This window comes from Crassostrea angulata, chromosome 6, assembly GCF_025612915.1.
Source record: "Crassostrea angulata isolate pt1a10 chromosome 6, ASM2561291v2, whole genome shotgun sequence".
NCBI classification, from domain to species: Eukaryota; Metazoa; Mollusca; class Bivalvia; order Ostreida; family Ostreidae; genus Magallana; species Magallana angulata.
In genome coordinates this window covers 7,381,328-7,394,534 of record NC_069116.1, presented here as the reverse complement: position 1 = coordinate 7,394,534, position 13,207 = coordinate 7,381,328, and the positions used below count along the sequence as shown (strand labels likewise).

General features: G+C 34.8%; 1 protein-coding gene across 3 annotated transcripts in view; it reads right to left on the bottom strand.

Moving 5' to 3' along the window:
• LOC128186530 (alpha-2-macroglobulin-P-like) overlaps positions 1-8,403 on the bottom strand; it is a 147,427-nt gene extending 139,024 nt beyond the window's left edge. For 2 of the 3 annotated variants that reach the window (XM_052856326.1, XM_052856329.1), the window contains exon 1: positions 8,290-8,403. The gene's annotated coding sequence lies outside the window, so the exon portion shown is untranslated. The remainder of the gene's footprint in view (positions 1-8,289) is intronic. The other variant, XM_052856327.1, reaches the window with a different exon arrangement.
• Between the last annotated feature and the right edge of the window lie 4,804 nt (positions 8,404-13,207).

The window sequence follows — 13,207 nt, the reverse complement described above, 5'->3', positions numbered from 1 at the left end:
TTGCAAAGTATACAATTTTTTATGTTTTCAAGGTCAATATTGTCCTTCTTGGATTGCTAAATCATCATATTGATAAACAAGAGGCCCAATGGGCCACATCGCTCATCTGAGCAACACTGGCTTTATATGAGCGTTCAAAGGATATCGTGCCATGTGGCCCCTCAGTAGATTAACCAATCAAAGTACTGAAGTACTGACGGGAGTTGATTTAACATTTGCGTGGCAAGTAAATTCCTATAAGTATTTGAATTACGCACATTTTTATAATCTGAATCCTACAGGAATTTCGTGAGAACCCGATATCAATTATGATGTGTAATATTCAAATAACTATTCCATAATTACTACGAATTAGTAATCGAAAAAGTTATGAGAAATTGTATGGATCCAAGCAAAATTGAACTCTACTCTCGTTCAACCAGACTCTCATCTGTATCCGTTAATCTCCGACAAGCAAGAGAGAATCTCTGCTTGTCGGAGATTTACGGAGACAGCCGAGCGTCTGGTTGAACGAGACTATATTGAACTCTGGCGTAGGAATACATAAAATGTACGACTTCAAAAAATATCCGAATTGTTCGTACCATTTAAAATCTGCCTTTTACAAGGTAACTATAAATGAGTTTTCTTTAAGGACAATGCTTAAGAACTCATTACATCAAATTTATTGATTAGAACTAAATGTTGTCAGCGGTGTTGATTTGTGCTTAGGTCCAAACACTGTTTCACTTTCGGTTTGCCTGAGTAACTGCATAGGAGAGTTGATTCAAATCAACTCTCAAAAATGAATATCCGACTTTTCACTTATTTTTGCATATACTTAATCTTTGACATATTTACCTTCATGGAATACAATTTTTACCGAAAATAAGATCATATGCAATATAAATAACTAAATTTTCAGTTGGTGTTCACGGTTAACTTTCAGTTCCCTTTATTTAAGCCCCCCCCCCCCCATTATAAAACGATTAAAATACATGAGAGCATAAAGGTACATTTTCTCCCTCCACTACTTGCTACTTATTGTATTTAAAAAAAATTCTACATGTGAAAGAAGAAAATGCACCAGAATGAATGCGCTCAATTTCTCAAATTAAAAACATTGAAAAATTTAATTGGCCTTCTCCACATTCAACTTAAGAATTTTAAACTTGGTATTTCCTATTCAGCATAGCTGCATTTAAAATATAAACAAACTAAAGAATGACCTCAGCTTTGTGTACAAACATATAGTAGCATTATGCGCAAAGCTCTGTATCTTGCTTTTAACTCGAAGCTTTACTCTCAGGTTAGTAAAATTATAGGAATTTGTAAACAATTTAAACAAAGAGAAAACTCAATTTATTTTTCATCATATATACTTTAGTTATATATTTCTAGCAGGGAGAATAATCTCCGTTTAGATTGAAATTGCTGAACATCTTAATAGAACATGTTGCATTAATAAACTATTACGTAGAGATAATACCGAATTACACGCACCACCATAATTTGACCCCGCATGGTGGCCCCACCCTATCCCCTGAAATCATGGTTTGAAAAAACTAGAATGAATCAACACTACCTGGGGATGCTTCCACACAAGTTACAGCTTTTCTGGCCAATTGGTTTTTGAGAAGAATTTTTTTTAAAGAGTTTTCGCTATGTATTCCTATGTAAAATTCGACCCACCCATTGTGGCCGCACCCTACCCCCGGGATCATGGTTTGAACAAATTTGAATCTACACTACCTGAGGATGCTTCCAAACAAGTTACATCTTTTCTGGCCTACTGGTTTTTGTTGAGAAGATTTTTCTCTATGTATTCCTATGTAAAAATTTCGACCCCCCATTGTGGCCCCACCTTACCCCCGGGGATCGTGATTTGAAATAAATTGAATCTACACTACCTGAAGATGCTTCCACAGTTCCAGTTTTTCTAGCTAACTGGTTTTTGAAAAGAAGATTTTAATGATTTTTCTCTATACATTTGTATCTAAAAATTTGATCCCCCATTGGGGTCCCACCGTACCCGGGAGATCATTGTTTGGACAAGCTTGAATCTACACTACTTGAGGATGCTTCCACACAAGTTACAGCTTTTTTGGCCGATTGATTTTTGAGAAGAATATTTTTAAAGATATATCTCTGTATATTTCACCTCAGGTGAGCTAACAATTATTTATGTCTCTGCTACATGTACACGCACTTAGTATTTCCATCAGCAAAATTAATCTCCGTTTAGACTGAATAGACGAGAAAATACTTATAACTAGCCTAAAACACATTGCAGTACCGGTTATCAACTATTACGCAAAACACATACCGTATTACCATTAGAATTTGTATTTTAGTTGTTAAAGTACAGTACCTGTTAATGTATCTTATTTTCCACAAGTAACAGTCAGCTGTCTTACTTTCCGATGTCTATATTTGATTGGTACATAAAAATCACAAAATACAGGCGATAGTTCCCCTAAGTTACAAACCGTAATTCATGAAAACAAAACGAAAATCAAAACAAGCTAAAACCACTGTCAAAGGTGAAAATGTCAACGAATTGGAATATTTAATCTCAATTTACTTCACAAAATCGGAATTAATGTATCTTGCACGTTTCAAATATTCCTTACGCACGCAAACTGTTCCACAACAACCAAATTCATCTCTGTCAGATTGACCCATTTCTTATACGTTCAGAATGGCCACTTCTTTGTTTCAAAGAGGGTTTTGAGATATGGAATACCGAACCCGAAGTTAAACTGATTGACCCTCATTCTCTCTGTCTTATTATAATTTCCGTAAATTACTCAAATTTGAAACAGAATTAGCCCTTAATTTTTACAATTTATATTTTCCTTCCCTTAAGGATAATTTATGCTAAACTACATTGAATTTGACTCCGTAGTTCTTGAGAAGAAGATTTTTAAAAATGCACCCCCCCCTTTTTCTACAGTTTCGAGGTTTTCTCAGCTTTGAATAAAGATAGGTCTTTCATTTCTGCAATTTACATTTGCCTTACCATAAGGATGCTTTGTGCCAAATTTGGTTGAAATTGGATAAGAGGTTTTAGAGAAGAAGTTTAAAATGTGAAAAGTTTACAGACGGACAGACAGACAGACAGACAGACAGACAGATGGACGACGGACAAACTGTGATCAGAAAAGCTCACTTGCGCTTTCAGCTCAGGTGAGCTAAAAAACCAGTTTTATAACATGATTCAGTGACAATTTGATATTGCAGACATAGCAAATTGAGCGGTATCTCACCACCTTTCATAATGTTGTCAAAGTCATTGCTGAACACATGAAATGAGTAACATGAAATTTCATTAGACGACAACAAAAAAATAAATATATGACAAAATTGTGTGTTACATTAACCTTGTTGGTAATGTGCAAGTGAATGCTATACAATTATTGCTGTTTGTTAGGTCAATACGATGATTTAGAGCGAGGTTAATATTGTACTTTGAGGGTAGCTAAATCATCATATTGATAGAAAAAATCCAGCAATAATTGTTTTATTATATGATTTAGCGACAAAATGATACAGACATATCCAATTGAGTGTTATCAAGCGAAGATTTTAGTTTGAAACCATAGCCGAACAAATTGAGAAACGTGATATTTCATAGGACGATCTACTTTTAGTCCAATGTAGAGAAAATCAAATGTTATATTGACCTCCTAGGTCACGTGCAGGTGAATTTAACGTTTGATTTATTTCTAGATTGTTGGACATCAGCGAATCAGAGAGCTAGGAATTGATCAATCATATAATAAAACCTTTCATGATTGCATTTTTAGCTCAATATATGGTGGATATCACTCATGTAATAAATTTTTGATATTAAACTGTGTGTTCTTATGCCATGTGACATTATAATTAAACATTACGTAGCTTTAGGTGGATGATTGATGTAGAATTAAAAAGTAACAAAATAATTCAGTTGAAAAGAGTAGTTATAAATGTGAAGCATTTAATGCTGTTACATTTTTTTCATAAATTGATATTAAAAATATGTAAGAAAGAGAGATGCTTGTTTGTTTATCATCGAGGAACTATTTTGCATGCGTAAAGTTGTTGATGTCTTGTAGTAAATGTGTTGTGTGTCTCAGAATTATAATTTTTACAATAAAGATTGAGGTTTTACAAAAGATGTGGTAAAACATGATAAAAGGAATCTCTTATAATTGGTATATATGATTTTTATCCAACTTGTTGTGTGTTTTTGTTGGATAAAAATCATATACCATTGCAAATTATGAGAGATCCTATGGCTATCTTTTTCTAAATTGTTGAATTGCAGTAAATCAGAGAGCTAGTAATTAATTAATTGTATAATAAAGAATAATAAGCTTTAATGAAGACCTACAAGGAATAATACTTATTTGTTCAAATAGAAAAAATGTTTGGGGCGAACTTCTGACATTTTTTGAGGAGTTTGCAGTAAGTTTGCCACAACTCACAAAATATGAGCGTCCGATAAACTTTTGGCAAAATCATAGAGATTTACCAATAGGTTTGCCTCTACTGACAAAGAGTAAAAAACAACTTCAATAATTAATATGATATTGTATCACATAATATTGTATCATATAATATATGATATTCTATCATACGATACAATTTATAATGTATTATATGATAGGATAACATATCATGTGATATGATACAATATTGTACCATGTAATATTTCACAATATTATACTGTAGCATGTAATTTAATATTTAATAATATTATATACCCATATTGATACTGTCAATTTTACAGAGTATGATCCAATTTTCTGGATTTCACACTGTAGGTTTCCACTTCCTGAAACTTGATGATGTTACAGTACACATAAAATAAAAAAGTCTGTTCTTAAACACATTTTAAAAGAGTTCATTTGTTACAGAAGTAAACATTATAAAGTTGATTTTAAAAAGATAGTTTTGTGATTAAAACTTTTAAATTGACAAGGGTGTACAATAAATTTATCAGTGTAACAGTAACTTGATCCAAATTGGAGCTGGATCATGTTGCCATCTCGTTTGATCTGATGATCCGCGCCTGGAACTCCATGTGATCCAAGCCTGGAAAGCCATCTCGTTTGATCTGATGATCCGTGCCTGGAAACTCCATGTGATCCGTGCCTGGAAACTCCCCTTGGATCAAGTTACTGTTATACATGTATAAAAAAGCTATTTTCAAATATGAACTCTTTTAAAATGCGCAAAAGCACACTTTATATTATGTGTACTACTTGTGCATCATCTTTTTCAGAGAATGGTGTTAAGCAATCGGAAACCCATAGTGTGGAATCCAGAAAATCGTATCACACTCCGTAAAATTGACAGTATCAAGAAAGGAAAATTGAGGGGTATATAATAAAAATATTATTACTACATAAATCAATAAGCACATCTATTAAACAAGTTTGAGTGAGGTAGGACAAGGTTGTCTTAGCATTCATTGATAATGGAGATCAGCCTCTGTATCTGAAGCTAGCCTTACCTTCAAATCCAAATTAAAGTTACACATGAATTATGAAAGTTGGTCATGAAAGCATGTTATCTAATATTCCAACCTGCATTTAACTACTCAAAAAACTAAATATGCTTTATCCATGGATAATCAATATCAAGTTCTGAATCTGAAGCAACCTCAATTTATTTAACTGTGCAAGTCTGACTAGGTACATGTATGAACAGAATTTCCACCATTTTGTAACCAGCTCCAAGACCCTAACACCACTTGATTTAATTGTTCTAAAATCTTAAAACTTCCTAGGCATCTCGATAAATAAGATCAATTTTCGTTCACATTGTCAAATTAACTATATAAGCAAGTCTGAATAATTAAATACTATAATTCACATAAACATAAGACCGGCTCCAAAACCCTTAATCTCCTCCAGCATCCAAAACCTGCGGCTCATATCGGTATTCAGCATTCATAACACCTATGGAGATGCATTTGATAATTAAAAGATTAAATCAAAAATAAGTAAGATTTGTCTATCAAAGGGCACCTGCTCCAAAAACCTTCAGCAGCTCCAAAAACCTTAACCTCTTCCAGCATCCAAAATTCATGGCCCAGATTCAGCATTCAAGCCTGTCAAGTGCATAAGTATCATAAGACGCACTCTCCATGCAAGTTTGGTAAAGATAGAAAGAGTAGTAACTTTGATATAGCCATCAAAGGGCACTTACTTCAAAAACACCTGCTTCAAAACCCTAACCTCCCCCAGCATCCAAAATTCATGGCCCAGATTCAGCATCCAAAATTTATGGCCCAGATTCAGCATCCAAGTTTTTATCCATAAGTATTTATAGATGCATCATCTACTCAAGTTTGATGAAGGCAGGACAAGTAATTACTTAGATACAGGACCTGCTCCAAAAACTTTAACCATGTTCAGACAAAGACGCTGACGGAATGCGGGGATATAGCATAATTAAGCTCTCCCCAACTTCGTCTCGACAGTGGAAGTTGAGACTTGGAGGATAATGGCTCATTGGCTGTATAGCAGTTTGAGGTGCAGCACTTTCATTATTGTAAAGCTTTCATTTTTGTAAAGCTTGCATTTTTGTAAAACTTTCATTTCAATTATAACATTAATTAAGATCATGTTTATAAAAATCACTTCTTCATCTCTAATAGCTTTGATCAAAGCAAAGTTACATTTCAACTTGAACAAAAGTCAGTTTTTTTCATTAATAGAGAGGTTTAGCAAACCAACGTGTACGCGTACGTGTACGTGTAGAACGGAAAATATGTGCATTACGTCATCAGTTTGTGTAATGACGAATTTCTACACGTATGTACCCGAATGAACATACGTGTAAATTGCAAAGTACCCGTAAGGTCGAACTTGTAGCCTCTGTTTCCCTGTTGTCTTTTTATTTTAATAAAAATGTTAACTTTTCTTAAGCCTGAATATTCAGTGCGAATACTGATATCTACCAACATAAATTTTCATTAGTGTTTAATATGTTATTGGAGTTTTATTTCACGCATCTCTTCCTCCAAAACATGCAGTGGCTCCATTATCTTATTAATTTGCGATAAATAAAAATGTGCATATATAATAAATGATGTTTAATAAAATTAACAAATGCAGAATTCCTACTTTTCGTCTATAACCCACATTCTCAGCTTAGTAGGAGAGGATATCCATAATTACATTAAAACATTTACACGTACAAGTACACGTTACAACTGCTAAACAAGAAAAGTAATTGAGCTGGTACGCGTAGTTCTAACTTGTAACCTACACGTACAAGTACACGTACACGTTGGTCTGCTAAACCTCTCTAATGATCGATAACTGGTATACATGGATATATGTATATTTCCAAGCTAGTAAAGGATCTTCTTTTAATACCTAATTCAAAAATTCATAGTTTTAATCTTGTTTGTCATAAATATCATAAATCTTTAAAATGCAGAATTGTTATGAGACACGTTTTTTAAATTCTTCGTAATGCAACTCAAATTGCTTTCATCTTTCACAGAGTTGTCATGCGGACACTTAACTGAATCATTATCTAACGACAGTTTATTTCTGTGTAGATAATGACACCTGAAGACGTTAATGTACCACGTTTTTCATACCGTTATTACAACTAGTACTATTTATTATGAATAGATCAATATCTAGCGTGGAGCATCTTTACAAAACTGATGGTAAAATGAGCTGGATGTTCCCTTTATGTATTACGTCTTGGAGTAAACAATATTTAATTACATGTAATTGTAGACAAAACTCTCATTGTTTATTTCATGTGTGTAGTTTTTCTATTGATTACTACAAATCTATAACCTTAGTTACCGTACTGTTTGCTGATCATGTTCATTAGTACAACAGTCCTTCTGCCACTGTCTAGAGAGGTATACAGTTAAAGTACATATACTGGTACTGACTTATACAGATATTATATATATATAAGACCAGCTGATGAGCAATTGAATACACTGGGATGCTGGCCCCATTGAATTAGCTTACAACATATTGATCCAAATTCTATTACAGCATATGACTTTAATTCAAATGAGACCATGCAATCCTCATCCTCCTGCACCCTCCCATAGATTGACAGTCTATATAAGACGCAGTTGGACAAGTCTGCAAGGTGTTTGGGACAGCAAATAAGAATTCTTTCAGCTTGATACTCGGGCCCATAATAAAGGCCATATCAACCATTCTGTGACTTGTTGAATTGCATGCGCTTTATCTGTTTATGGGATGCCAATTTTACTGATCTACAGTTATGGGAGTTTTCTCGTCGATCTTTAACAATTCACATAAACACACTTACCTGCTCGGCGTATATCCTGTTTTCTGTTTACCGCCGTTCGTTCAATTCTAATATTAAATCTACCTTGCCTTGCTACCCTTCGGTGATTTCTAACAAAACAATTTGGTACCATATTCTCGGAACACCTCGTGAGTCAGACATGCTGCACATCGGATGGTCGGGGGGGGGGGGGGGGGGGGTTGAGAGGACAAGATTCTGAGAACAACACGCAGTTTGGTTAATTTTTATTAATAACATTCAGTTGAAATTTTGTATATTGCAGTTACCGTAGTCATGTTAGATAATTTATTTCCAAATTCTGGACCCTTTAAGTTTTGGGCATAAAATGAGGGTTCTTGCTGCAGGCTAAAATTTTCCAGACTTGATGATGATGATGATTGTATAGTTTTACGCTAGAAGTCTTTCAAACTTCAAACTCGGATGGGACCACAAAATATTTTCTACAGATCATAAGGTAAAAGTTTGCATTTCATTGCATATTATCAAATCAAGTTTTAAATGTATGATTTTTATCATTTGAAAGATTTCCACATGAAGTGTAAATTCATATGACCCTTATCTGTATAATGACTTACATTGTAGCTTGGATTGGAAATAAAGTGATGACTGGCTCTCTGTGCTAAATGAATGGAAACAATCGAAATTCATTTCAAGAAATAGTGACTATATGAACTCTGCACTGCGGAGGAACAGAACATTTATTTATTTCTAATTCAGAGTCAAAAACAGACAATATGACATTATTACAAAAATAAGGAAAAGATACATGCATGTACGTCAATGAATAGTATAACAATTAGTAAATGACATTGCTCATTCCAACAATGATCTTATGCTATTTCAGTCAAACGTGTGGGATACATCTGTTTATTTTTCTTTGTATTTATTATTCATTATATCATTAATTCAACTGCATGTCAGTTTGGAATTGTAAAGTTTATTGTATTTTTGTATGCCGATCGTTCCCAACTCGGGATATTCATCTAAGATTTCATGCACATCAATAGCTCTGCACAGGCTTACAGAACATTTTCAAAGAATAGTAAACCTGATGATTTATTTGCCTAGCATCCATCCTCCTTACACTATACACTTGGTTACTTATTTAAAAAAAAAAACAAGACTGTGTGGCTTATATAATGTTAAAAAAGTCAAAAATGTAAATATTGTTTACTTGATTACGTCAATTTATTATCTGTTGACAAATGATTTCGATGAGACCGATGATTTTTTCTTTCTTTCTTTCTTTATATTGCTTTGTTCATCTGAATATTTGATTGCACCTAATTATAATAATTTTTTTCCTTATACCTCGTCAACGAGATTTTTTTTTAGCAAAGTCGATAATGTGAAAAAAAGCGTTAATGTACTGTTTTATTCCTTTCAGAAAGCCGTCATATCGACCCTCTACAAAACCACAGCGCTAAATTACATGTGTGTGTGTGTGTGTGTGTATATATATATATATATATATATATATATATATATATATATATATATATATATATATATATATATATATATATATATATATATATATATATATATATATATATATATATATATATATATATCTGATACTCCATAATGCGAGTAAAGACAGCAGCACCATGTCATATTGAGAACCTTCACACAATACCCATATTACATATGATTTAGTCGTATTCCTGTATAAAAATCTGTAGTGTTGGTTGTGTTTTCTTCCACTTTCAGTGCTGACAATGGTGGCATTATCAGCTACAATTATTCGTGCGACCGATAAAATTAGATATGAATCGTACACTGTTTTCGAAAAAATCGCATTTGAAAAAAGTATTCGTACGAAATTCGTGCGATCTAAGCGAGCATTGTGCGATGTAAACGCATTAAATCTTGCGATATATGTTGCGTCTATATGCGACTGTTGTACAATGAAAGCGACTGTTGAGAGGCGTCGGACTCTAGATCGGTGAAATACGACGGAATGTCTTGCGTCGTTACACTTAAGGACAAGCAAAACTCGAAGACAACCACAAGAAAAGAGGATGTTTTCGTTGGTGTTACTTACCGTAAGACAGCTAGATACTACTTATCGGGGATAGGGAGAGAATCATCAAGATCTGGAATAGCTAATTACATCGAAAGCAAAGGTGTAAAGATAACTCATTTAATGCTATTTCAACCCAAATACAACCAGTCTCGTCTATCCGCAAAAATTAATGTCCCACTAGAATTCGATCATATTATCGAATCCCCAAACTTTTGGCCTGAAGGCGTACGCTGTAGAAAGTGGATAAGTAATCGAGAATGGGAGCAAAAATGTGATACACAGCGCGCTTCTGAGGACTGGAGCACTGAATACGACGAAATATAGAATATCAAAATGAGCATAATAAAAACCATTGTCCTTAGTTTACTGCTGCTAGCACTCTCATTTCATTTAGCAATAGCGATTCCAACAACATCCTCACTGCTCAAAATCGTAACGTGGAATGTTAGAGGCATCATCTCATCCACTTTACCGGTCTGTGCGTTACTGGATAAAACTCAATGTGACATTGCAATATTTTCCGAACACAAACTTAATAAATACTCAACAACCTATTTTGACAGTATTCATCCCCATTATTTCAGTGTTGTTAAACTTCACTCAGATTCGACTTACAACCATCCATATCCAGAACTAATTCACGGTAAAGGTGGTGTATCTCTTTTATTTAGAAAGAATCTTCGATTTTCCGTAAAAGAAATTGAAGGAATTCAAACGGACTGCATTGTGGGTGCTAAGATTATACTTAAAAATAGCCCCCCTCTCTATCTATTCGGCGTATATCTCCCAGCTGATAGTGACATAACTTATTATCAATGCACCGTTGATATAATGCACAGTTTATATGATCACTACTCCCAGTATGGACAAGTTATCTTTGCTGGCGACTTCAACGCTAGTCTGCTTCGTGAGCTACATACAAACACTATCAAGTCAGCCATCCTTTGCAAGTTTGTAGAGCGATGCAATTTTCTGACCCCCCTTGTTGACTTTTCTGTTTCTGGTCAATCGTTCTCATTTATTCCCAAACAAACTATGTTAGACTACATATTGCTCAGCCAGGACACATGTATAGCTAAATGCCACTACGAAATTCTTGAAGAAGGATCCATATCTTCAACATCCGACCACCTACCCGTCGTGTGCAACTTAGAAATACATACCAAAAGAACAAACTTGCAAGACTCTTGTTCTGTACTTCCAGCATGGCACAAAGCGAGTAGTGAAACCATATTGGAATATAAATTACGCACCAACGTCGAGTTACGAAAGCTAATCGATGTCAACATTGCGTCAAATGACGACATTAAAGTATACAATGAAACATTGATAGATATTCTATCTACTTCAGCTTCATCTTGTATTCCTTCAGCGCGAACTAGCCCATATACAAAGCCTGGCTGGACAAAAGCTGTTAAAGAACTCCATGCAACAGAACGAGCAATGCGTCGAAAATGGATGCAAGAAGGCAGACCAAGAGGCTGGCAACACGATACCTACCGTAATTATAAACGCGCCAAACGTGCTTTCAGAAATGCTCACGATAAGGAATATGAAATCTTTATTCAGTCTGTCTATCGCGAAATAGACGAAGCCGCTGAACTTGACCTGCGACTTTTTTGGAGACTCATTAAGCAAAGACGTCCAAGATCTTCTCGATTTTATCCTGAAATCTGTGATGCAGCCGGAGAAAGCCACACAGAACCAAATGAAATTGCTAATGCATTTGCAGACTTTTATGAAAACATTTACCGTTTTAGCGAAAACGACTCTTTTGATAACGACTTTAAACATGTAATTCATTCCATGTATGATCAAATCAAAATAAATTCTGTTGACAAAGATCACATATTTCAAATCTCAAGCGATGATGTCATCACTGCCATATCCTCTTTAAAACAAAGGAAAGCGCCAGGAGCCGACAATATCACAAACGAACATATCTTATATTCTGACAATCTCATTGTTGAATGTCTATGCAAACTGTACAATGCAATTATTAGCATCGGCTACGTCCCACCCCAATGGAAACGAGGTCTTATCGTTCCGATTCATAAAGGAGGCTCTAAGCCTAAAAACTCTTGTAACAGCTACCGTCCAGTAGCCTTACTACCAAGTATTTTCAAAATATTTGAAAAAGTGTTATCAATCAGAATATCCTCTCTGTCCTTATGTAAACCGTTTCCAAACTTACAACAACAAGGCTTTCAGAAAGAACTAGGTTGCCTCACTGCCTCATTTAACCTCCATGAAACACTGTATCACAACCTAGAAATGGGTAGTAACGTTTACATAAGCTTTCTAGACACAAGCAAAGCATTTGATACGGTATGGAGGAAAGGTCTCATGTGTAAATTGCATAAGCTTAACATTAGAGGAAAGATATGGAACATCATCGATGACTGTCATCAGAACACCGAGAGTGCAGTTATAGTCAACCAAACTAAATCACGCTGGTTTCCAGTCCAACAAGGCGTCATACAGGGAGGCGTGCTGCCTTCCTTCCTATACCTAGTATTCATCAATGACCTGCTAGACGAACTTCAATTAGTACATTCTAACCACCCAATAATATTTGACAAAAATTACCATTCACCAGCCCTTGCAGACGACATAGCCTGCATCGCATTATCTCCAAGCGCTCTACAATCTATGCTTGACACTGCCTCTACATATGCATCCAAATGGCGATTTGAATACAACGCATCCAAATCATCCATTCTCTCATTCCGCGCTAAAAAACAGAAACCACTTGCAGAAGTAGACATTTACTTAGGACAATCCAAAATTCAATGTGGAATAGATTATGAACATTTAGGTATACCCATCAATTCAAATACAAAATCGAAATCTCGAATTTCAAACGTATGCTCCAAAGGATGGAAATCC